This window comes from Apostichopus japonicus, chromosome 18, assembly GCF_037975245.1.
Source record: "Apostichopus japonicus isolate 1M-3 chromosome 18, ASM3797524v1, whole genome shotgun sequence".
Lineage (NCBI taxonomy): Eukaryota > Metazoa > Echinodermata > Holothuroidea > Aspidochirotida > Stichopodidae > Apostichopus > Apostichopus japonicus.
Genome location: NC_092578.1, coordinates 5,834,029 through 5,861,011, shown reverse-complemented (window position 1 = coordinate 5,861,011; position 26,983 = coordinate 5,834,029). Strand labels below are relative to the sequence as shown.

General features: G+C 35.3%; 1 protein-coding gene across 2 annotated transcripts in view; it reads right to left on the bottom strand.

Moving 5' to 3' along the window:
- Positions 1-26,983, bottom strand: part of LOC139958401 (ly6/PLAUR domain-containing protein 6-like) — a 70,842-nt gene that overhangs the window by 42,852 nt on the left and 1,007 nt on the right. The window contains exons 1-2 of one of the 2 annotated variants that reach the window (XM_071955460.1): positions 10,933-11,089; positions 6,996-7,051 (exon numbers count right to left, since the gene is read on the bottom strand). The gene's annotated coding sequence lies outside the window, so the exon portion shown is untranslated. Of the gene's footprint in view, positions 1-6,995; positions 7,052-10,932; positions 11,090-26,983 lie in introns of those variants that run through there. The other variant, XM_071955459.1, reaches the window with a different exon arrangement.

Here is a 26,983-nt window from a genome sequence, read left to right as displayed (position 1 = left end):
TTCTCAGGAATTCAGCCATCTGTCAACTCATGAGTTACACAGAGCGATAGATGACATCAACATCTTCTTCTTGGTGGGTTGAGAGGACATTAATACAGCAGTGTTGATATGGATCCCCTTTCTTAGCCTCTAAAACATCTAGAAAAAAGCTTATTGCATCAATATATAAACAAACCGTCATTTATTTATCTCTTCTGCTGTGCTGCCTTTCACCAATAAAGCCTTTCACCAATAAAGTACTTTGTATTTAGATACGTTCACCTACAGTTTCAAAGAATTTAATTCATTGAAATTTAGTACAAACATATAAACCTGTCCTCAAGATTTCACTGTGCTGTAGCTTTGTTGCCTCAGAGACAGAGTGCTCGCATGTAGAAGGGACTGACAGATGACATTCTATGAAATATGTTCATATACACATGCAATAAGACACATATGTGAATGCAGCATTGTTTAAACATGCGTACTAGTCTCTTTAATTAACAAGGAAACACAGATAATTTTACTTTTTAAATAATCTGAGGTTAATGTTTTAAGAACTGGACAATAATTTAAAATCTATGATTTTAATGTTACATGATCCTGTTTGAATATATGCCAAATAGTCAACTACAACCATGTAAAAGAGGATTGGAAATCATGGGTGTAGATAGCTTTTCTGAGGTGGGAAGGGGGGGGGGCGACGAAACCAGTCGGATCAATCGAAGATTACATCACATGAGAAGCAGAATGATGGAACTGTTATCAATACACGAAGGTTCGGACTGTCATCAAGAGTCTCTGTCACATTTTCCATTAGAAGTCTGAAAAGTTGGGGGGGGGAGCTATGATATTTTGTGTTACATTCCCCACAGCTCAAAATTATGGGGGGATATGCTCCCCATCCCCATCCCCCATGATTGTGTGAAGTTGAAAGAGACAAGATTCTCAACAAATGGAGCACATAATTCCTATTAATTAGCATGGAAAGACAACTTTTACGCACATTTATTTCTTGGCAGCATGTACAAGTAAGATAGTCCCAATGACAAAAAATTAGATCATAACACACTTCTTTGATAGAGGCTTCCAGTCATCACATGTTAAGTTGGGATCATGTAACTACAGGAGCAAAAAAGCCAGGCATAGGCATAGGAGCCTAATTTGATTTGGGTGGGCTGTAACGACTTGCCCGAAAAATATAACCACAATTTTTCGCGCTCTCCGTGCGTGTTCAAAATGTTAATGTACATATCATATAGGCATACATCAGTTATTACATCACATGCCAATAACATACAATCATTTTCCGTGTTATTACCCTTCCATATTGGTTAGAATTATTGGGTAAGTCATTACAATAATAATGATCATAAATATATAAGTTTAACCATTGATAAACACATTGCAAATTATTTTTCTTTCAGTAGGTGCCCGAAAAATTCTCAGCATATTGCCGGAATTTTCCCAAACATTTTTGGTTGGGAGGGTTGCAGCCCCCCCACCTCCTACGTCTATGTAGCCAGGGTCAAAGCTTAAAACTAGTTCTTTTTAAAGGTCAAAAGAAGAGTCAGATCGAGAGAGCATTGTGGGTTCTGAGTCTACTGATACACTAACATATTTCTACATATATATAAATAACTTGAAACAACCAATTTCTGTTTGGGTGGCTGGCTTAACGTTGATGGGGGGGGGGGGGCATCGTCTATAGTCCCCACCTTCTGGTTTAGAACTAATCAACTGTGAAGTTTATTATGAGCAGTCCAGTGAATACATTAAAGCAGTTTTTGCTTTGTGTGCTAATGAACTTTGTGAAAATCCTGGAGGATTTTACACTTCAAGTTCTTGTAAAAACAGTTTTTAAGGACACTTATGAGCACTGAATCCTTTTCAAACAATTCAGAGTCTCTAGTGTCTCCACTTTATTCAAACCAAGCGATTATGAAAACCATGGTAAAGTGCTTTAGTAGCTTAAAAGAGGACAGACTGTTCCTTTTTGGAAGCGAGAGATAAAAAAAGAGTTCTATGACCATCCTCCCTCAACGCGCACTTGTGTTGGATGTCATAGAGGTACAAGCACAACTACAGTATAGCAGACCACAGATTACTTAAGAATTCAGCTACAAGCTAAAATGATATAGTCTGATGTATTCTTTGATTGTCTCCTTAACAATTTGTATACAACTTCCCATGCTCTTCAGTGTTAAAAGGTTATAATGTATAGACCCAGTGAGAACAAGCCTACTGTACTTTAGTACAGTAGTTTATGACAAGTAAAATTATTCACAAAATTTTAATTATTTAGTATTTAAGATTCAAACAAGTAATATATTGATCACAATCTAGCTAAGCTGTAAGAAAGATACTTAGTCATCCAAGAATAACAAACACCAAAACCCCTCATACATGCATGGTGACAAACTAATGTTTAATCCCAAAATTACCTTTTGCTTTCTCATATTAATCTACCCAAGTGATGAATTTCTGTCAAGAAGCATTTAATTATTTTCCATCACTAATGTGAAAATGAGCAAGTATAAAATGTAAAGGTTACAGTATATAATTAATTAATTTAATGGAAATTGTCAGTTCCTTACCTTAAATTTTAGTTAATTACTTTCACAGATTTTGTCATATCTGATACATTTAAATATCTGTAAAGAGACTAAGAATGATTCTTAGTCAATCACAAAACTCATTCCACTAATGGTTTGCTGGAACATGAAGTTGAAAATTTACAATCAGATAATAAATCGAAGAATCTTCGAAATTCAAATTTTTCTTGTAAGACTTCAAACCTAATAAGTTTAATATCCTGTATACTGTAGCTTCTTGTGATACAGTACATATTTATATTTAAAGCAGCATTGAGTTTGGAATCTCTTAATTACTTAAACAATTCTAAAATCTCACCGACAATGTGTTTCATTAGCTTGACTTACCATGTGCCATTTCCAAAGTTAGGAAGGTCTTATCTTCAGCGATAATCTTTGAAAATTATCATGTACATTGGTAACCAACCACTACAAAAGCTGCTGGTAAAATCAATTGTTTTCCATCAATCACAAAATGCTTATAACATTTTGGAATGACACAATTTAACATTCATACAATGATCACATTGTGGACATTAACTATCTCACTATTATAATACTATGATTTTCAAAAATTATCATAACCAAATGGAAATATAGCCGCTTTAAGATATTTGTGGTGACACTTTTTAACAGAGGAATTATTTGATCTCAAAGATAACCTGCTGATATAGATCTAAAACCACTTCATTAGTTTTTCCAACCACTGACAATGTTGATGTTATTTCTGTCATACCCCCTGGCAAAAATTTTGACATCCATGATTTCTAAGGAGGTTAAAGGATCAGACTTATTAAACTAGTATCAGATGTCCATCACATTACCCACAAGTGTGAAAATTTCAATCTCATACTTTGATTGGAGAATTTTATACATCAATCATTTCCCTGCTATTATACAGAGATGGGGAGTGGGTCTCTTAATATGGTGAGGAAAGATACGATCTCGACCTAAACTTGACTCATGAAGAATGGGAGTTCTAGTGAATAATGTGATATAGATATTGATTTTTATCTCTTATTTCTAATTTAATATCCATTGAGTTACTTAACATCATGTTCCATCTTTTATCTCCAATTTATGCTTTGGTACTAATGTGATCTGCTACATAAACTGTGACTTTTGATTGGTCACTAATAGACTGAAAATTTAACATTTACCTGACACTACTCACTCTACATACTGGTACTCAGGAGAGGCACACTTTAATCACCTTCAGAATTTTCTGTTTAAATGGAAACAGCTTAAGAAAATCTTATTTTAATTCAAGTTAGATCTATGTCATATATGGTTTAATGTTCCGCTTCCAATATTTTAAACTGAGCTGCTTCAGGAATTTGCTCACGAGTTGGTATCTATGGCACAGAAAATGCCCATGATGCTATACACTCTACAGTATATATGTAAAATACAAAAAACATGACCTCTGTGCGTCTCCTTACTGTACCTTCACCACATATATTTAAAATAGTTATTCTAAAATATATTCTAAAATAATTTTGGCATAAATCAATAATGATATGACAAGAATACTCAAACTGCATTGCCTTATCCAAAGCAGTTTAATACCCACAGTGAGAATTAAGGCAATCACTGTTTCGTAAGTATTACATAATTATTGCGTTAATTACTACAATAATAAATTGTTGATATATATATACTTCTATTTCTATATTCTATATTTCTACTTCTATATTTCTTATTGATGGTATGCTATGGTGATGAAATGTTATGAAATATTGGAAGTGAAAGGAAACAAAAACTGAGATTCAGACTTATTTGAGTTATTTCTCTCAACTTCATATATATACTACACCAGTTGGCAGTACTTACTATCATTAACAGCTGATGCATACATGTACTTTAAGATACAACAGATTCCAATTTCACATCAATTCACAAAACACCTCCACAACAATTTGCATTAGGACAATTCATTAGCTTAATGCACATTCACTCTAAAAGCTTTGCTAAGTCATTGACATTTCAGCTGGAATAACATGGAGTTTTGATTAAGTAGGTTGTTTTTACTGTGTTTTGTGTACTACAAACTTCATGTACAGCTAGAAACCAACGAAGTAAAGTTGTATTCTTGACCCGAGTTTGACGATGCATATGTTGGCCCATATATGTCATCTTATAAAACTTATAAACAAAACGAGGACTGTACATTGCGAGATCCACCTAAAATACTCATACAAAATTAAACTTGCAGTCCTCACTCGGTCTAGCAACTGCAGGCTAGATAGCAAAACTTGCATACACAGTGTAAATGCTAACAAAACAGCCAAAAACAAAACAATTTAATTTCTAATGATTGGATTAATTATCTCCACTTAAATAGGTTGTCTATTGGCTTAAACCATCTCTTGCAATGTTGACAGTTACCCTACAATCACATTACTATAATGACATATTTTGTTTCCATACAACCTCTTTGCAAAGAATGAGCAACTTAAACTTTCACTTCAAAGCAACACCATCAGCATAGTTATGTTAAATTGGAACATACCAACCACCATTAAGTCTATAGCTTCCCTGTTCAGGCTTTGAAACAAGAGCAAGATGATTTACATCCCTCACCGCAAACATCCAACTTTCAACTGTAAAATTAGCAAGCGTGTACAATCTATTTATATTCCAGATAAAAAGATTTACAGTAGCACAGTGAGCTATGCTCAGAATGACTGGCATGTGCACAACTTGGTGGGTCAGACATATACTGTATGTAATCTCACACCGTAGATCATTAATGCCGCACACTGTCACTCATTACAGACAATTTCAATGGCAGGTATCATGTCAGATCCAACAGGGATGAATTGTGTTGGTGAGGTTACGGTTCCTCATACATGTACTTCAGTGCCAATAGTCAACTGATGTATCTGTTTACATGGTGGGAGGAACTGGTGACTGTCACAATGCAGATTCCTTCACACTGCTTGTACCAAAGCACAGCAGACTCCACTTAGAGTACTTCAATGTGGCCTCCAAATGTGCCAAGAAGAGTGCAACTGGTTTTGTTTGTTCCAGCCTTAATATTAGAATTATCTACCTCCATCATAGAAATACTTAGTCCCTGGGAAAGTTAATTGTTTAATTTCAAAGTTGACAATGTCTTGGTGAGGTTAAATATTTGGGGTATGCTAAGGGACTTGGTATGGATAAAGGGGTGGGGGAAAGGGATGAAGAAAAGAGAAGGGGATTGGGGAAGAAGATTCACTCGCATGGATCAACTGAATTAGGAAATGGTACTCCTGAAGAAGGTAAGGCATATGATTACAAAATATATACATTGGCATTGCCAATGCATGATATGTTAACTGTGCATAATGTGTCGGTTCTGGGTAAATGTAACAAAGTTCCTACAAAAGTAAACAACTCAAAAGAATCAGATTAATATGTACAATATATGTCATGATTTGGTCAGGGTCATCTTCAGTTAAATGAAAGAATTAAAGATGTGACTATTAGTGACTTCTGACAGGCAAAGATAAAGCCCATTCTTCAACTGTCAATTAACAATCTTCTGGTCACTTAGGGTGAAAAGGTAACCCAGTTCACTACGGGCATAGCATTGATAGCAGACAGAGTGCTGAGATTGTGAGACACAGAGACAGTAGAGTAAATTCCCCTAGACAAGGTGGATCTCTAATTTCAATACCAAGGCATATCATTTCACATCATGTAACCCTGACATCTGAACCGTTGGTACATGGAATGTTACTACAGAAATAATTGAGTGATTTTAGCATTTAAGTAGGTAACTTAGAACTACATGCAGAGCATTTGGATACTTGCAAATTTAATTCCCCAACCCTCACATCAGAAATGCATACCACTCCAGAACACAAAGACAACATGGAGACTGAAACCATGATCCGCACAGTACTGTATATGGGTAATGACTGTGCCCACAAAAAAATCTTGACAGAATATTTATGGTCTTAATGCTTTTTTTTCTTTTTTTCTTTTCCCTCCGTTTATTAAGATTGCATATAATATTTACATTGATTCTTAAGTAACAGATACAATGATTCGCAGATTTACAATTATAGTTCACCTACACCTTGCAGTGTTCTGACAGAAAAACAAACACAACTAATAACCGGAGCCGATGACAAGCATATAATTTGGGTATATGGATAACAAATCGTTTAAATATGACTGGAATAGACCTTGGCATGGAGCAAAAGCTTGTAGCAAGTCAGAGAAGTTAACACGGTTTTTCCTAGATCTAGACAATCTCAAATTATTAAAACGTTGGATACTAATTGCAAACTTGAACTTAAAGAAAAACTCATTTATATCTGGTACGCGACTTTTTAGGTTTTAATGCTAACGTACGTAGTCATACTGACATAATTTAATGTACAGTAGAACTGTACATTAGCTAACCTTAACAAATTATAGATTACTTACCACGTCACTGAAGTTCAGCCTGAAAAATGGGTGCAGTCAGTTTTTGTTGAATCAATCTGAAGAGAAAAATGGAAAAACAAAATCAAAACACACTATACACATCTGCCACTTGAGGTGCACCAATAGCTTATTTTAATTTCAATGACCTGGTGAATATATGGTCTTAAGCAACTTTCATTCAAAGAATCAGAAAATAAACAAAAAACAAAACAGAGTGGCCGGTTGATCTCACTGAAAGGAAAATTACATTTAACCAATTGTTAATTTTAGTTAATGTGCAAAATTATGACATCTCTAATTTCAGTCTTAATACTGTTTTGAAATTTAAATTACCCGATAGTTAAAACAGTACACTGACAAGAAGTTTAAAGTTTCTTTGTACAAAATCCTATTCTTCAATGATTATAAATATACAGCCAAATATTTTTCTACTTCCAGGATAAAATAATACAATGTGCTGCTACATGTGCTAAATGGTGATGACGTTAATGATATACATCACAAATTAATGGAAGAAGCAAATATCAGAAATTAATATTTGGTAAAATTTGTAATACATAAATGTACATATAGCATGTAATTTTTAAGGGAAATTTTGCCAAAGACTATTCACAGTTTACCCATCAACTATACATTTGATAATAATATTTTAGTAGGTCTGTTATCTTTGTAATGTAACGACACAAGGAATCACGAAGTAGAAAACCAGCCTTTAATTAAAACAAGATCAGGTGAAATATCAGTAAAGACATCAAATATAGTCAAATTCCCACTGGTAATGCTTACCCCCTTTACCAATATAAATATATACTCCAAACATCAAAAGCTTGAAAACCTTGGGCTAACTCCTCCAAGCGACCACTTCAATCAAATTGTCATACGCAATTGAAGATGTCTCAAACATTCAGCTCTGTAACACTTTCTCTTGAAATCCAATTTGTGATCATGACCGAACCCTTGCTGATCGTTGTGTACAAATGGCAGCACGCAATGCCTTCTGGTCCCTACCGTGAGGATCAGCAGGGTGTTAAGTTTCCATATTTAGAGGATGATGGGATAAGTTAAAATAAATAGCCCCGGGCAGGAAGGAGGCAAATTTACAAATTGGTCTGGGCTGTGGCACCGATTAAAACCACCTAGTGGAACCGACATAGTGTCTCCACCGCAAAGAGTTTCCTGCCGATGTGTGTACAAGTTTTGGAACAAAATACAGAAGTATTCTTTTTTGAAGCATTTTCATTGGTGGAGACCAATTCATAGATACAGAGGAATTGTGCATAAATTTTAACCATGACAACCAATTAATCAATATGCCATTGTAAGTAATCAAACTAGATGCTTTCACAATGTGAATTTTACTGAGCAAGTATTTAACACAATTTTGTTTTAAATTTTATCGATTACAAAGTCATGGTTCGGAAAGAGTGAAACAATAACAATCAAGAGATCAAGTGTACAAATTGTTTTTCTTTGAACTCTTGAAGAGGAAAAACTGCAAGAGGATATTTGAATTGAATATTTGATATTTTGATATTTGATTTTCTACATTGAGAGGATGAAAAATAGTACATGTATATACATATAGTACATGTATATACATGTACTGTTTATATATCTATAATAACCAACATTAATTACACCACTAACTGTTATAGGACCTCCATATGTAATACGTTCTTCATGTATGTACATACTCACTGTTTATTTTGAAAAGAATTTGAGGAAAGAGATAGAGGTAATGTAAAACCAAGAAATCCTTGAATTTCATTTTTTTCTTTATCTTTTTTTTTAAATATCTAACCAAAAATAAAGGGGAAAGTTAGAAAAAAGTTAACCTTCATGGTTAGATACATGCTATTTATTATTTATTCATGTCATTTGTTTGTGTGAGCATGTGTGTGCAAATTCTGATTACCCTTAAAGGAATGTGTATACATTTCTTAACTACACAGTGCATGAACAGACTTCCTGTTTTTAGCAATATATTCAGTATGAACAACCTTCAAGGTTAATATCTCAGTTCAGCATCAGATGCATAGCTTTCTGATACTAATGATGCAGAAAGGTGATAAGTAGTTTGCCATACAACATATCTGACATTTTATGAGGGTTGATTGTTACATAAAGACACAGTATTGTTATAGTAGTAAACATCAAAGAAGAACAGTAGGCCGTGGAAATATCTGGCTTTAATATTTCACAAGCAAGTAAATTACTGTAAATTATGGTCAATTGTGACTAGATAGTTGAAGTAAGAAAAATGAACCTGTATCAAGCTATCGATCAGTGTATATTTTGGTAGAGGTAGAATACTTCATACCATTTGTATGTACTGTACAGTAACAATGTATACATAGAGGTATTAATTGGAGTGTAATGCATATTGTGTCAACTGTAATAAATAGCTCACTGTAAGGTTAAGTAATGAAATACATCCAATTCTCATCTCCCTTAGTTTACTTTATTCTCCGGTCAGGAAGGACAAATTGTGATGGAGAGTGATGGCGGTTCATTAGTGGACAGGGTCCATTGATGGAGTCATGATAGAAATCTTTGTAAATGTTATGTCACAAAATCGGACTGAAATAAGACTCTAGAATCAGAAAATGAGAGTTTTGCCCTTGCATATACAGTATATTTACTGCACACTATTTTCAATCTCCTTGGCATGCAACTGAAAGCAAATATATGCAAATTCTAACACGTTCTGACAAGTGTGGAGACTGATTTCTTTCAGTAAAATCATTAGAAGTGATTATCGTCCATGGAGACACTATGAGCTCATGTATGCCAGATTACTTACAACTAAAATAATTATTCATGATACACAGGGCTATAGTCTCCTATATGTGTAAGTGTATTGTATGTTTATAACAGTATGCAGTAGAGTCGAAACAGGTCTAAATCATTGCAATCATGTGACAAGTCACCTACTGTAGACTAAACAACCAACAATGCAATCAATATAAACAGTTTTACCCCTGCAAAAGATTCAAATTACATTTCTTTTGAGACTGACAGATAGAATGGGAGAGACATTCTGCCATGCATAAATTTTATGTCCTGTGTAAACAATAAACAGTCTGACAGAAGGCAACGAGATTACAAACTACTTTATGTCTTAGCAGCACATTGCTCTTACCATTGAAGACATAGACATACATACAATTACAGCATAAAGTTTGATATCTTGTGATTTAGACTGGACTAACCCTACTAGTACTACAATAATATGCAGTACTTTGAAAATCTTAACTTTGGAAAAAACATAATGTAATTGGATGGGAGAGGACTTTGATTAAAGAACGTTGCAATTGAACTTAAAGGAAATCACTCTTGCACAATTTGCACCCAAATATATTAAAACAGAAAATAGTAGTCACTAAAGTGTAAGAACTTCTATAAGCACTTCATTGCCATCCATGGAGCATTTTCACTCTCCGACAATTATTGCATAAGATTAGGATCCTCAAAGTCTGGGAATAATGTGGATTGTCAAAATTGCCATGAAGATCATTTTAAAACCTTTTAGCAATTTTACAATAAAAGTATAGTGGCTACTGAACGACTAATGACCTTTAAATATGGAAGAAAACATAGCAAAAAATCCTGAATAATCTAGCTTATTCTAGCTGGACCTCTGTTATCCTAATCCTGGATTATCTGGATCTGATATCTAACTTACAGTATTGTACACATAATTTTTTTATGTTTTCACTTTTATGTTCTCTCACAGTTACAGCAAAACATGACACATAAATGTATGTAAAAAGGGAAAATGGGAGAGCACTTTGCAGAAGCAAACAATTTCACTGGGGACAGGCTAATTATGGGAGACTACAGTGCTAGTGTATAAGAAATTCTGTAATCCATGTTTCTTCATATCTAGACCAGTATAATCCAGGTTTTATTGTACCATCACTTAGTATGTACTTACCCTTAAACTGCACTGCTTATTATATCTGAAGTAACTTCCAAGGAGGGGTATACACAGCAGTGTGCAATACAAATGAAAATAGGCAAAGCAATTCTATGCAAGTTATTTGGCAATTATGATAATGTTAAACCACAGATAAAACTTCCAAAACAACATGTTTTCGATATTCACATCAGTGCCCAGGAGCGACCAAGCATATCATGCCTTCGGCAAGTTGACATTCCAACTTCGCCACTCATCAGTGGAAATCAATGGAACTATTAACGACTGCATGATTTTTCTTCAACAATCTTTTACACTGCACACTGTGCTATTGTAGTGATACAATAATGCGGTCTTATTATTTGTTGGTTATTTACGTCATTCTGGTTGGTACGTATTTACAAATCAGCAAGTTGTTATGGAAAATGATAAAAACCCAGCAAAGCTAGGCACTGAAATTTCTATAAAGGTGTTTGATATGCTTCATGAATCTTGCAAGCAGATTAATACAATGACTTTCCCTTAACAGAGCTAGGTCTGCTGTTAATTCCATCAGACAGCTCAATTAAGGACAGCAATAACTCAAATGATGCTTTCTGCCAGATTTGGTTACAGAGTCCCCAAAAGACATGTAGTGACTCACCCTATATTCCTCCTGTTCTGTACTAACACTAATAGACAATTCCACAATTGCTTAGTTGCTTGGCAAATAAAATTTTTAATTCCCTGTTTACCATACAACGGTCAGAATCTTGAAGGGTAAATCAGCCAATTTCTTTTTAACCTTGCTGGCTATTCCATAGCTATAGAACATCAGTCAAATGAAACACACACATGCAGCAGAACAGTACATTGAAAATCTGATCACATGACAGAGGAACATACTCTATGTGATTTACTACCACAAGGTTTAATACTAATGTTACAGATCATTTTACCATTGCTCTTTTTGATTATTGTAGCTTAGTTAAAACATCTATGGATCCCTATTTCACAAATTTAAAAATAATAATATTCTGGAATTTTATAAAAAAATCCTACAAAATTCATTTGAAATGCAATTCTCCTCTTTTCAATGAAAATATAGGCATGTTGTAATATGGTCAGAAAGTAAGTTAATGAATTCACAAAAGGAGGGTGGGGGTGGGGATGGGTGGGGGATTGGTGGGTGGGTGGAGATTGGATTATCACGGTGCTATAGATTGCTGGGTTAGTGGAGATGACAACATGACATCCTTTTCTGTGATAAATATTTCAATTCAATATATAATCATTGTAAATCTTAAATACTCATAAATATGACCTAATTTTATATTTTGATACCTTTTTAACAATGAAGCTATCAGAGTGAAATAATTTATTGACAAGTAAAGCCTTTTCTTTTAAAGAAGACACTGGGCTTCAGCAGTTTAGTAACAATAACAAGAACGGACGATCAGCAATACTTGCTACCACCAAACAATACATCTTTTGTCATTGTTGTCCGATTTTACCATTGTTAAAATTCTGTTTATATCTTATTATCATTCAGCTATGAAAAAGTCTAACAACTTAATAACTGGGATTTAAATGGAATCATCATAAATAGTTATCTGAGCAGAAGCAGAAGTGGCTGACCACTTATGTTTGGATATCATATGAAAGAAACCTGAAAGCATCGCAGTTTGTAGGTACATCACAAAATGAGAAAGTGAAGCTTATGGAAAAACTAAATGTCCACAATTTTTTGTGAAGCAATTAGGAATTTTATTCATACATACTGGTTCACATAAAACACAAACTACTATGGTTCAGTGTATGCAAAACTGCTAGTACATACATCTTTGAATTTGCGATTTGCCCGTTATGCTTTGAGATGCAAGATGTATTATTCCATCCACAAGTTCCCTGGATTGACTTGCCTTTACTGGGAATTGTTCTGAGAGACCCAGAAAGGTGATAATGAAGATATGTCAAGGAAGAACATTGTCACTGTCACCTTATTTTCTTCTAAGACCATACTTCATTTAATCGGGAAGAATTCCATCTTTTGGTTACTTTTGTCGGTCATGGCCACTTAGTGCTCTGTGATGGACAGGCCTGACCTTTGAGCATCACCTAATACCAAAGGGACTCACCCTATCAATAGGATTAGAGTTGCAACTAGAAACCCAATTATAGTATAAATTTACCATTAAATTTAAACAGACTTAGCCTATCAGTGTCAATCAGCTGGTTTGTTTGATACTTTTGTTGTAAACATAGTAAGAGACACTTGAAGCTGCATTGGAAATGCTAATACATAGGATTAAGGGGGGAATTTATACCCTGTATCACTGAATAAACTGAATTTCATCTAAACACTGATAAAAAGATATCCATCCCATTCATGTCACCAAAAATTGGCTCTTTCTATCCAGGGAGGTTGTGTAGGTAGCATTACAACTCCCTGGTCTATTATCATATTAGCCACTATGAGGCACTATTGTTTATTTTCTTATTTATCCATTCTGGATTAAGGAAATGAAAAGTCAAGTGTGAAAGATTGGCTGACTCTACTGACTAGATTATGCCTACAAACTGCAATAAAGTAGCATTGTGATGACTTTGGGCTAAAGCATCTATATTAAAGTAAATAGAGTGACAACTATTAATGGAACACAGGATGAGCAGGGGCGTCGGAAGCTATTTGGGATTGGTACGGCAGATCAGAGTGTGGCCATCTATCATAATTATCGGGGGGACGTTTGGTAGGTCAAAATACGCTACGCGCCACCATGGTTTGCGCGTAGCGTAATGGAGAAAATTTTGAAAAAATGTCTCCCAGATTGCAGGAAATGGCACTTCCCGAGCTTGAAAACAAGACCCCTGCCACCCGACTAATCTTCTGAAACACATTTTGAAGTATGTTTCATTTTGGTTCTTTATTTTTTGCCATTTTTTTTCTTAGTTCTACTTTTTTTTTCTTTTTCTTTTTGCGTCGTGAATATTGCTCCGGCGTTCTGGTGTAAATTTATGTATTTGTCAGACACTCTAACAGTGTTTTAAATTATACTCTGAACATACATGTTAAATATTCCCAGCATTATATGATGTGTTGCATGATAGCCTCTTGCCCAATTTATTTCAACCTGACTAAGATTTTAATATTTCAAAAGGGATGCTCTCCAAGAAAACATGCATCTTTCTTGATGAATCTAACACGAAGGGAATAACATATATTACATGGACTAGTACACATTGAGGTGTTGAGGAACCTTTCAAGTTTTTATTGTTAAAATATTCAAATGCCAGTAGAAAATCATTTGCATGGTGCCAAGCTTACAATTTTGACATGATTAACTGCAAGGACATGAGCACATGAGCACATTGCTGTATAATTTATTCACCATAAATCTCCATTGCATGTAGCTTGGGGAAACCTACTCTGTATTTTCCACACCTTTCATACTTTCGAAGGGTTACGTTTTCAAGTATCTGCTGCAGGAAAAGTGCATTGAACGTGATGTTTTCATTACTAAACATCAAAGCAAAGTTATGTGTGAAATCCACAAAAGAGTGTGAAGTTGTTAGAACCTTGCATATTACACTGTCACCAAACCTCAACTCTGACGTTATCCTCTTTTAACACCTTTAAGAAGAATACAACAGGACCTGTTGCACCCCTTGTAAAAGTTTTTTGACACCCTCTTGTAGCTAAATTATGTATATTGTATAACAATCCCAGGCTCAGAGAATAAATGGCAAAGATGAACTTAAAAGGCAAGCGCACAAACACACCAGATACAGTTGTTGACATTGACGCAAAACTAGAGCATTCTGCAGAAAAACAAAATTGTGAGGTACACGTTCGAGATTGGGTGGAGTGGGACAGGAGTCAAATTAATGTCTAGTGGTGTTGAAGTTCCAAAACTTAAAAGTGAGGTGAGAGGTAAATATTCCTGATACTGTAGGTACCATGCCTCACTAATAATTGCTGCAGTTAAAATTATTACTAGGGTGCTATGGGATCCACGCCCTCCCTCTACCCAATCCCAGGTGCCAGGGGCTCAACCGCAACATCACATTTTGCTCATTCAATGAGTTCTTTGAGATGGTGCAACAGAAAAATTCTTGCCAGGCTATATTAATTACAAGCTCATACCTGATACGTAAAAAACAAACAGGTATTCAGAGCACATCATAATTACATGCAAAACAAATTTTCCAACTTTGTCTTCATTAGCTGAAGTAAATATTGGCTATTTAGCATTTGAAGTGGATCATAGTGGAATGTTTGTGACCAATCCTGTCGAAACATACCACAATCAATGCAAACATTGCTTTATAAATATATTTGGGAATTATTTTAAGTATTAGAAAACACTGAGAGCAGCTTGTGGAGAAACTGTATAAGAATGCAAGCATTTTTTATGAACTATAATACCTTCAAAATTGGCTGTCAATTTAAACGGATTATCTAGAACAAGGTTGGTGAAAATTGCCCAGGGGAATGTTGACAGTACAAATTCCAGTGTACCTTAAAAATTCACATAAACAATGCAGCTTTCAAATATTTGCCAGAGATCAATTATTCAATTAAAAACCACTGAACCTGTTTCTCTATCACTTTATTAATAAAGTAGATTTAGATTACCTTCTTTCTGATACATTGTATAAATTTTAGCCCAATACCACACTCTGAAGTCTATACACTAAACTGTGACCAGTGTTTCTAAACATCTCACAAAAACAAATTCAAACCAAGCGCTCATTATAGCAGCTTTGTCGTTATGCAAACAAACACGTTACTCAAACCTATAAGAAGAGGAGAAAGAAACTTACAGAATGCAAAAACAAAACAATGGAACAACACAATGCCTAGGTTTCACTGACCAACTCTGTAACCTACATCTGTCACAATCTTTTACAATTTTTAACAAAAGGGATTATTTCCTGCACTGTTTCCCATCATTGTTTAGTGAACTTTTTCTATGACCTGTATTTGTACTGTAAGCAATCCAACCTTCATGCTTGAGATTAAAATAATTATTGTTTGAAAATATAAGAAAGGCAACCGAATGAACACAATGCAGTTAATATAAGTATTATTAAAACGAGTCGAAATATGTACAAGGTGACCGATACAGTAATTCAGTTTGATGCATAAGAAAATGCTTTTTTTTTTTCATTTCCATAAATGCCTGACTTACAGTGTACATACATATTCCCAATTGAATGCAGATCTTAGCTAACATTTTGAATTAGAGAATTAACCGTTAATATAACAGTAAATATAAGTATTATTAAAACAAGTCAAAACATGTAAAAGGTGACCGCTACAGTACTTCAGTTGATGCAGTAGAAAATTCATTTTATTTTTTCGTTCCCATTTATGCCTGACTTTACAGGGTACATACATATTCCCAATTAAATGCATATCTTAGCTCTAACATTTTGAAGTAGAGAATTAACCTATAATCAAGAGAAATAACACACACATTGCATGAATATTATGTAAAGCCTGAACTGTAGTGCAAGACAATTGCCCATTTTTAACTACCTGTAGTTTAACAGTCAAGTAAAAAAAATAGCTTATATGGACAGTTCTGAAACTTCTGACATGATAATTTTTTCACACCTTTTCAAATGGTTGCAAACATGGGAAAGCATAACAAAGGTCCATGCAATGATTCTAAAGAAGCAGCGATATAGAGAATAGCAAAAGTAGTGTTGCCTTCTTCAGTCTGATGAGCAAAAACTGTAATACAAGCATACAATGATGGAAGAATTTAATACCTGAGAATACATCCATATGCAACATCAATTTCCCAATTGACATAGTTGTGTTTACAATTTCAAACACTAAATGAAGCATGAAAATGCCTTGAGTTGTGTACATGCCTTCACACACTATGTCTACACATTAGTCCTACTACTACTAGTCCATGGAACTGTCAATGAGGTACTGAACATGTAAATTTACTGTAAGTATGGCTTCAGCAATGAAGGTAATCTGGGAAGGGGGGGGGGGGGGGGAATGGGGACTAGAGGGCAAGGCATACTTTTTGAGGGAGCCAAAAAAAATAACACTGATATGGGGGATGGGTCTAAGGGAAGGGGACCTCCTTTCCCTTTGGGAATTTTTCTAAAAGTAACTGAGATGCAAAATGGTGCAGCTATCATTTTCCAATTTTTTGCATTAATGCATTGCATTGGAAGCTGTTTCTAATACAAACGATTAGCCTACTTCTATATATTTTGGATAAGTAGCAGATCTAACTGGGGGAAACTGGGGAACAAGGGAAAACTCAGGGGGGAAATTGCCCCATGGCACCACCACTGGGCTTTAGAAAGATGTACACAACCTCATATCCAGACAAAAATGATGGGTATACATTTCCTTCCCCCTCTTTATGAAAATTTTCCCCTTCCCCTCTCCTTTGATCTCTTCTAAGTCAATGGTATTTATTGATGTAGAGCTATAACAAAGTAACCATGAAACAAAACTGCAACTTCAAGGATTGACGAATAATTGGGATTCTTGTTTATTCCAAAGATGGTACATTGCCCTTATTATTAACAGGTGATTGCACTTCTGGATCAAGTTGTGAAGAAAGCATTGTAAATGATAAAATGCCATGAAGAAAGATTTTATAACAATATGATATCCAGGAGTGCTTGAACTGTGGTTTTTCTTTCACTGTACTCACAGCTGCCAACACAAGCAGAAGCTAATTGTTTAGCAACAGCAAACTAGTTGCATTGGTTATATCCTTTTGAGGTGTTATCATTACCCCAGGAATTGTCATGTTTGAGCATGCAAAAATGTTCAAACAACCATCAACTACATTTATGCCCATAACAGACTTAAAGAAATGATCAAGCTAGAGAAAGGCCTAGTAAATGGGAATGAATATTTAAGTTAAAGGAATAGTTCAGAAATAAATTTATTTTCGGTCTAAACAAGCGAAATAAACTCTAAGTACAGTATCATAGGGAAATATTCCTACTGGTACTTCACTTTCCAGATATTGGTGACCGTTGAAGTTGTCTAATATTTTGTACCACATGGGTTACACCTTGAAGCAAGCTGATATGTACATGATATCACAAATGCACAGTGACAAATATTTTGTTTTTTCTTAAATTTCACTCTATCGTAAACCTATTGATCTTGAATTTGATACAGCTCGTTTCTTACTTTTACTGGAAAGGCTTTGAAGCTAAGTACCAAAACAATGAATGAGCATATTAAAATATTCCGATGCATGCGCTTTTAAGATGAAACTTTCATTCAAACTTTTGAAGAACATGTTTTTTAGATGTACATTTACAATATTTCACTTTTGCTAATAAACTAATTTATAAACTAGAAATGAACTACCTCATAAACAGCATAAATTTGCGGAATTGAACAAAATTTGTCCAGGGTGCTTTGATCAGGCCTACTGTATACACTGTATCCCTCCTTTACATTGTCAACTTAAATCAACTGAACTATCCTGTTAAGAGATTAATCCCTTGGTTTAGTTACGCTCAGCTTTTGGAGGAGCGGTGGGAGAGCTGGGATGTGAGCAGTGCAAGGGGTTGAGAATAAATTAAGATTGGAATCTTTCACAGTCAGGTGAGACAATAACTTCATAGAGTGCTATAATATAAATTTATCCCTCTCAAAAATTTATTCTACAAGATTAACTAGACATTGATCTTAGCCAGCACCATTTCATGATGACCATTAAATTGTTCAATCCTCCACTTTTAATTTTGACCTTTTCAATGAGTCCTGGTAGGGTGGTACAGCATATTATATACTGTACATGTATTTAGGAAACTAGATAAGTTCATAACCTGAAATATTTCTAAAGCTGACCTCACGCTATTAGCCTATTTTTGTCAAATAAGATATATGAGGATAAAAGTTTGAATGCAACTAAGCTTTAAAATTGATCACTGGTGTATTTGTTTGAATTGTTTACAACTCATCAATCAGAGCAAACTTACTCTGACCAAAAACTGCAGAAAAAGGAGGTCTAGTTCAATAGATATTATTTGTTTCCTTTGCATTCTCAAAAGAACAACAACTTGAGGTACCAAAAATAATAAAAGAAAATGCCCTTGAATCTGCTGATGCATAATATTACAACAGAAAAAAAATCTTACTTTAAATAATAAAACTCATTCACTGATCGAAGAAAGGTTGCAAATCTATAAACATGGTTAAAAAAATTAGATCTATATAATAAATACAAATCATAAATAAAATAAAATAAATAAAACAATAATAGTTACATATATATCATACAAGAACTATTTTGAACGTATACCCTGTTTAACCTTTGAAGGTTACTTATATGGGCGCTACTGTATAACCATTTTGTAAATTTCACAACCTGGGTATCTTAAAGATGAACGATAGTGATTTTTCAGCATCGACGAAAAAATACGATTTTATTCAAGAGTATTCTAGTTGGTTTCCATATTACACATGTGAAAATTCAAGTCAATCCGATGTTGGGAAAGGCCTTAAAAAAATTCCTAAACTCGTTGATTTTTTAAACAAAAATTGGGCTTTTCGCGAAAAGCGATTTGATGATCACGTGATCTACAGTGACATGTGACGTCATTTTGATGATAACAAAGTGAAGTGTACTTCAGCAGTGTGCACTTAGTGCGTAAGTTTAGTTGCAACCTACTCTGTATTGGACTCGACAAACAACTTAAACCACTAGCAAAATGCCAAGAAATTGCGTTGTAGGGGGATGCAACAGAACGAATGTGGACTCTACAATAAGTTTTTTCAATTTTCCAAGCGGAAAAAGTGGAGAGAGATATCGGAAACTCTGGATACGATAGCCCCTCATCGATTTTTTTAACTTAAACGTAAACGTAACATTGAAAGGGAAGAGAGGAGATTTGATACACTGCTTGAAACAAAGGTGTTATTGTTCCTGCTTTTTCTTGTCGTTTAAGTGAAGCTGACTGCCCCAATGTAAATTACGGAATAATCGGTCATAGAGCCATCTCGGGCCAAATTGAAATTTGCGTGTGGCAAGGTCACTAAAGTAAAAAAAGTTTGAAAGATTGATGCTTTTATGCCGCATTATTTATATATATCCCGATAAATGCAACAGTAGGTGTTGGAATTGGAAGACATGTCAGACGTGAACAACCTAATGACTATGTGAGGAGAGAATCAACGTGCAAATTTCAATTGGGGCATGGACGTCGCTTAGGCAGTTTTTTTGGGCAGAGATGTGTTCATACCCTCCAAACCACTTTAAATGTAATACGAATAGGAAATATGTGTATGCTCGAGCGAAACAAAACATCGTGTAAGTATTACTATACGGTAGCGCACACTGTCACTTATGTTTGCACAGTGTGAAAGTACCGTTTGCGGACCTACGTGAAGTTGGGCTAGATTACGATTCCTCCTAAGCCCAAACCACGAGGCATGCATGTGAATAAACGCAAAAGGCATTGCATGTAGTGAGAAAATTTTTCGAGCTAGACTAACTACTCGATTGAGTTCAAATGCGGTTGTATTTCAAGCTCAATGAAACCTTTCTGTTGGATTTAATGACGCACGGAACAAGGAACGTTTATGTTTTACAGTAGGCCTAGTGCATACAAGCGAATCTACTTTGTTTAGAACTTTGGATTTTCTTTCGGATGTTATACTAATCTACGTTTAGGCGTGAGACTATCATCACTATTGTTATTGTGCCAGTTTGACTGGTAAGTGAGCACATTCATACATCACTCTGTATAAAACCCGCCAAAAACGTGATCTTGAGATTTACGTTACTTTGGGTCAGCTTGCGAGTTACCTCTTCAGATATTGGGAAATCGTTGCGAAATCGCCGCAAATTTCGTAAAAACAAACTTGTAAACACGTGGTGAAGAAATCAAGAAACACCATGATATTCATTATCTATTTATGACTTGAACATTACGCCGGAAAATAACAGTTATGCTGACACGAAATGCACGCACAGCACCGTACTGAACAGTTCACAACAGAAAAGATCATCACAGTGACGTCATTCACTGACCTGAGGGCTGTTCAAGGTCGTTTCAGTGTTTGCAAATTCCTAAATTACGGAGACGAAAAAACCACGTTATAATTCCCTTTTTTATAACTTTCCGGTGTGCTATTTGGAAAATTAAAAAAATGGATTGCTTGGTAACATATGAACTACATTATATATGAAAATGAGAGATTTTTTTTCTCTCACTATCGTTCCACTTTAAGAAATAAAAGCTAATGTAAGTGACTAAACACTTCATTTGCAAACTTTCTCTTTTAAAACTGAACCAATCCTACTTCACTCTGTAAAAACTACAGTGTTTTAAATTGTGTATCGTAATGACCACACTGCCACTTTTGTTTCCTGTGACTGTTGCAACAGGAGATAACCTAGTATCTAGCATACTATTGCAAGAACTGTAGCCATGCAGTCTATGTGTCTAGCATCACATACATTGAATTGATAAAGTACTAGCTATTACAGTATGTACACTTCTGTTTGTGATGCTCCAATTGGTACTGACTTACTCAGTTGGCTAATATTCTCAAAACTTTGATGACTCACCGTCGTCCCAGGGCTTTTTCTTCACAGCTGCAGAATTATTATAATCATCTCTTGCCTAGGTTTTGCCACAATCTTTATGACAGTTGTCTAAGCATGAAGAGGTTCCAAACGAAATTCCCTGCTCAACTGCTTGGAAATTGGATCCACCCTATTTACAATACATACAATTTATAGCTCCAAGTGTTGTGGATGCAAAGTGTGTAATTTAATCTGTTTAATGGAGCGATACTTTTCATAAAAATGAAGGGTTGTCTTGATACAAAAAAACATGTATAGCATGTCATAATAATTGTGTGTGTAACTTAAGCTGTTAATATTGTAAAAATATCAGATTCAGCAGTTTGCATTCAGTAGCTACAGGAGCTACTGTATAGTAGTCAAAAACAAAATTTATGCCTGAACAAAATGTAAATATAGGGGCCTTTAAAATAATGAAGTATGTATACCCAATGTGGAATAGGGGTTCCACTGCAGTTATTGAAAAATATCTGCGATTGGTGATTTCTTATAAGGCTAGTAGGTGAATGCTTTCCTGATGGCAAGCTTGAAAAAATATTTAATCATATTTTATTTTGTATGGATGCTTGCATGTAATCGTGTATGCATGGCCGATATATTACAGTTTCGTAAATTTTTAACTTTAATTTTTTTTTTTTTTTTAAGCATTGTGTTCACATTTATAGCATAGAAAGTTCTGTACTGTACAGTATTTATTTAATCACTTTTCATTCTGGTTTTCCTTTTTCAAATAATTGCATGATTTTCCTCATCAATGTAGGACAGACAGCTGCAGCTAGTTTGCACAAATATTCACGAACATGAGTGTTTGCACTCAATGACTCCCAACCAATGAACAGACCTGTCAAACAAAGAAGCTTGCTCCATTTTCATATTCGCTTATTGAGATTTAACTGGTTTAATACAGAAAGTATGAGCTTGACTGATATGGCTGTTCTAGGATATATCAGCTCAGTTGATGAAACTATTGTGCACTAGTATTAAACCCACTGTCACACTGTGTGCATGCCTTTATGTGGGTACTTGAAAACCAACAAACCTTACATAGTAGTACAATATTCTACACAAAAATGTTATGTGTAGCTATCGGAATGCTTGTTCTAACTGATATTGCTGCCTTCATATATTGTGAATGTGATACAGTTTGCCAAACTTTTCTCATCGATTTGATGTGCTGTCTATGTTTAATGTTTTATTGCCATTGAGAATAGAACATTTTCAAGTAAATTTTCCAAATTTCAGATATCTAGTTTTACATTTAAAACCAATGAAATTATTTTGGTATGAATAATTGGGCATGGCTATGTTTTGACAGCAGGACATTGTCGTTGAACATTAACTTCATTATTTTACACTATTTAAGGGGTTGTAACAGAAACAGGGTAAAAAACGTAATTGTCTACATTATGTTGGGCAATAGACAATAAGAATATAAACATGCTTAACATGATTGTATACATATTTGAATTTCTGGTTGGATATCTTTGTAAAAGCCTAAATAGACCATCATAAACAGTTGATCCATTCACAGAGTTCTGTTTGCACTACATAAATATCTAGATCTCTGCTACTACAGTACCTCGGTTAGTATTGTATGACTACATTATACACTCACAGGTGAGTCACAAGCTGTGTGAGCTGGGAAATACTTGAATCACAATTCATGGTAAAACCTCCTGGTTAAAAGGGTTATCATATTGCAAAGAAACTGATGACAGTTTACACTATTTAAAATATTTTTAGTATCTAGTATATATCTAGCAAGTATCCCCTGCCTCCCATGAGTACTCCTCCAATTTAGCTGCTGTTCTTATCAAAATGGCACCATGATGTCATCAGGTCAAGAGTATGTAAGCACAGAGGACAAATTTCAAAGATAAAAATCAACATAAGAATGTATGTGACAGTTGTGACCAGAAACTAGCTCTCTATAGATCAATACTGGCCCCAAATCTCAGCATGCTAGAAAATGCTGGAGAAGTTTTCAACAGGAGAAGTTTTCAACAGAAATTTTCTAGAGGCTCTGATCCTCCCAAATTACTCCCAGAAATTGAGGTTTGTTAACGATCTAGACAATTAACATATATTCACAGTTTGGGTAATTACTTTAAGAGTGGCAGTAAAAAGATGCTTGTTGAAATTTGATCATGCCTGACCTGGATTTTGAAATTTAGGGTGATGACTCTGCATTATTGCAATCAACCCACATGTAATACAAACATCACATAAATAGATGCCCCTCAGTGTAACCAAAATATTAAAAGATGATACAAGAAATTATCTATGTACACTTAATTAACTTGCACTTATTTGCAAATTGTTCCTTTCTGTAATTACTCAACCCTGATGTGGTTTTAGTGGACTGCAATGTGTGTAACAGGTACACATGTTTTAAGGGCTTTCTAGTCACTTCGCCCAACAACCATTTCGCCCAACTGCCATTTCGCCCAACCAGCCTGGTCATTTCGCCCAACCAGCCTGGTCATTTCGCCCAACCAGTATGGTCATTTCGCCCAACCATCATAGTCATTTCGCCCAACCAGCATGGTCATTTCGCCCAACCGTGTTGGTCATTTCGCCCAACCTTATTTTTTACTAATATTCAGTCAGAATAATATTACTTTTTCTATTCCACTAGTTCAATTTGATTTATTTTGCGTTAGGTTACTTCGTAATAGGTAAATACAAAAGTGAGGTCCGCTCGATATCGATCGAAGTCTGAGCAGTTATTTCGGGTATAATGGGAGGATAACACTACTTTAGGCGTTTACGCATACAATGGAAGTTATATTATTATACAAACACAGGGGAATCTGTCTTCATAAAAAGCTATCAAACCTGACCCCTAAAACACTGATCCATCATACTGACTAAAAATTCCCGAACGTTTTCTTATTAAATTGAGAAAAAAATATATAAAACCTGTCCGTAATATTGAAGTACTACTGTATATTTAATCAATGTAACCACTTAATCAATGTAACCACATATGTATTAACATTTGTAATCAATTTAACCACGACTTCAAGTTTCCTTAATACTCGGTTCGAATCCCATAACGTTAACAATTCCCGAACGTTTACTATCAAACCTAACCCCTAAAACATCCTCAAGATTCCTTAATATTCGGTTCGTATCCTGTAACGTTAAAAATTCCCGAACGTTTCTTTACTAAAGTTATACAAAGTAAAGGACTTCAAGTTTCCTTAATATTCCTTAATATTCGAACGTTTACTATCAAACCTAACCCCTAACACATCCTCAAGTTTCCTTAATATTCGGTTCGTATCCTGTAACGTTAACAATTCCCGAACGTTTCCTTTTGAAGTATCATATTTAATCATGCTGGTTGGGCGAAATGACCAGGCTGGTTGGGCGAAATGACCAGGCTGGTTGGGCGAAATGACCAGGCTGGTTGGGCGAAATGACCAGGCTGGTTGGGCGAAATGACCAGGCTAGTTGGGCGAAATGGTAAGGTTGGGCGAAATGGCAGTTGGGCGAAATGGTTGTTGGGCGAAGTGTCCTGCTTCCTTTTAAGGTACAGGTAGCTTTACATATGAGGAGTGTTAGCTCAGTGGTCAACCCCGGTGCCTTCCAATCATAAGGTCCCCGGTTCGAGTCACTCCAAGATTAATGTATGTCGTCCAGTTACAGAGATGTTGACAATTGACAATTCATAATCATGGACGTTAAATATGAATGTAAGAGACTGACTACGGTCAGTTTGCGGCTTTGATGAGCCAATGAGGCTTCTTCGCGAGTTCCTGCTTGCAGGAGGATATAAAATACATATATACATACCTTCTTGGGTTAACAGTTGAATAAGGTACCACCAGATTTTGGATGTAAAAAGTCAATACAGAGTACAGATGCAAATCTGAAAGTTCAATGTTCCTGGGATCCTTAATTCAACCAAAAAAAAAAGATTATACACTGTAGATCACCTGTTCAGCAAGGCCCTAATTCTTCCCTCACAGCTTCACTCTAACTGGTCGAAAACAAAGCAACGTAGACCAATCTATAGAAAGTTGTAATCTGTGCCAAGGGCTGAGTGTAAACTGTTTTGAAGGTAATCTCCAAGACACTTTTGTGCCACAAATTAGGAAGAAATCAATTTCCCTGTTGGTGTGATCCAGCCTAATTCTGCCAACAATAAACTTCAAACTATGTGCAAGACCACAAGTAGCCTCCTCAATAACAATTTAGCTCCTTCAGAGGATCATAAATACAAGAGTGTGGAAGCAGTACAATTGATAAAACAAGTTAGTTCAAACAGGATTACAGGATTTAAAATCAGTCAAGGATACTTTGCCAGTTGTAAGTAAATAAAGTGTCATGACAGTAAACAGCTCTCAAGCTACAGGAGTATCACACAGAGTGTCTAGTAACTGACACCTGGGCTTCTAAAATATCTGCATTTAAAGAACAGTGTCTCAGTTCAAAACAGATTTAGACAATAGCAAGATGATGAGTGACTGCTTTTTTGGGACTAGAATACTAATTGCCCCATTCTTCTTATATTAGGTGGTGATGGCTTACTTGATAGTCTCACAGACGACTGTTATGCCAGGCCCGGGAAGTCCCTCCCCCCCCCCCCTAGTGAAGCCACCTTACTTTTCCTCCATGCATGATGAGTATTTAACATATAACACATTTACACCTATATAAGAGCAAATATTTATTGGTAAGTTACTTATAAGGGGTTCCCATCTGTGACATAGCTAAGGAATGCAGGATGTAGTACAGCAATATGCCTTAATTTCTTGGTGGTACCATTCCTGGGTTGTCAAAATGCTGGTTCAGACTGCGGACAATGATCTCCATTGCCTTAAATGACAATTTCACTGTAACATTCTGTGCTAAGCTAATACATCATCTTAGCTGTTCTCTGAAAAACCATGGTGAAACAAGTATTTGCGGTCATGTCTCCCTCGCCCTGGGTAGTTGATAATTTTAACTGTACCATCATATAATAGGTGGCAGGATAGGAACAAAAATGTTTAATTTGAGTTTCAGCCGTTCCATTAACCATGGTTATTTGTAATGGAATATGAAGGAAAATAGAAAATTAAATTTGTCATGTTACTGCTCATTTATAAACAATTGCTGAAGCTATGAATTTGCCACAAGTCTGATACATAAAAAAAAAAGACTATAACTTAAAAGCCTACACAAAAATTACACATATCATTTTTTTATTTGCCAAACTCTCTGAATAGTAGAAATGCCGATCGAGGATGACAGAGAGCTGATCCATTAATGCTAGTATCTCTTACTTTTAGGCTTAGACCATCAGGAAAACTTCATGTCTGAGCCAGAAGGATGGAGTGGGTGGGGAGGGACGTGAATTCTGTTGTTTGAGTACAAGGAGTAACTCACATCTAGACCTACATAACACAAGGATTTGTCAAGCCTACCTAGTCAGTGCATGGAGCTATAAACTGGGAGTTTATACCTCCATGGTCAGTGTAAACAACCTTTCTGGCAATGCCTAG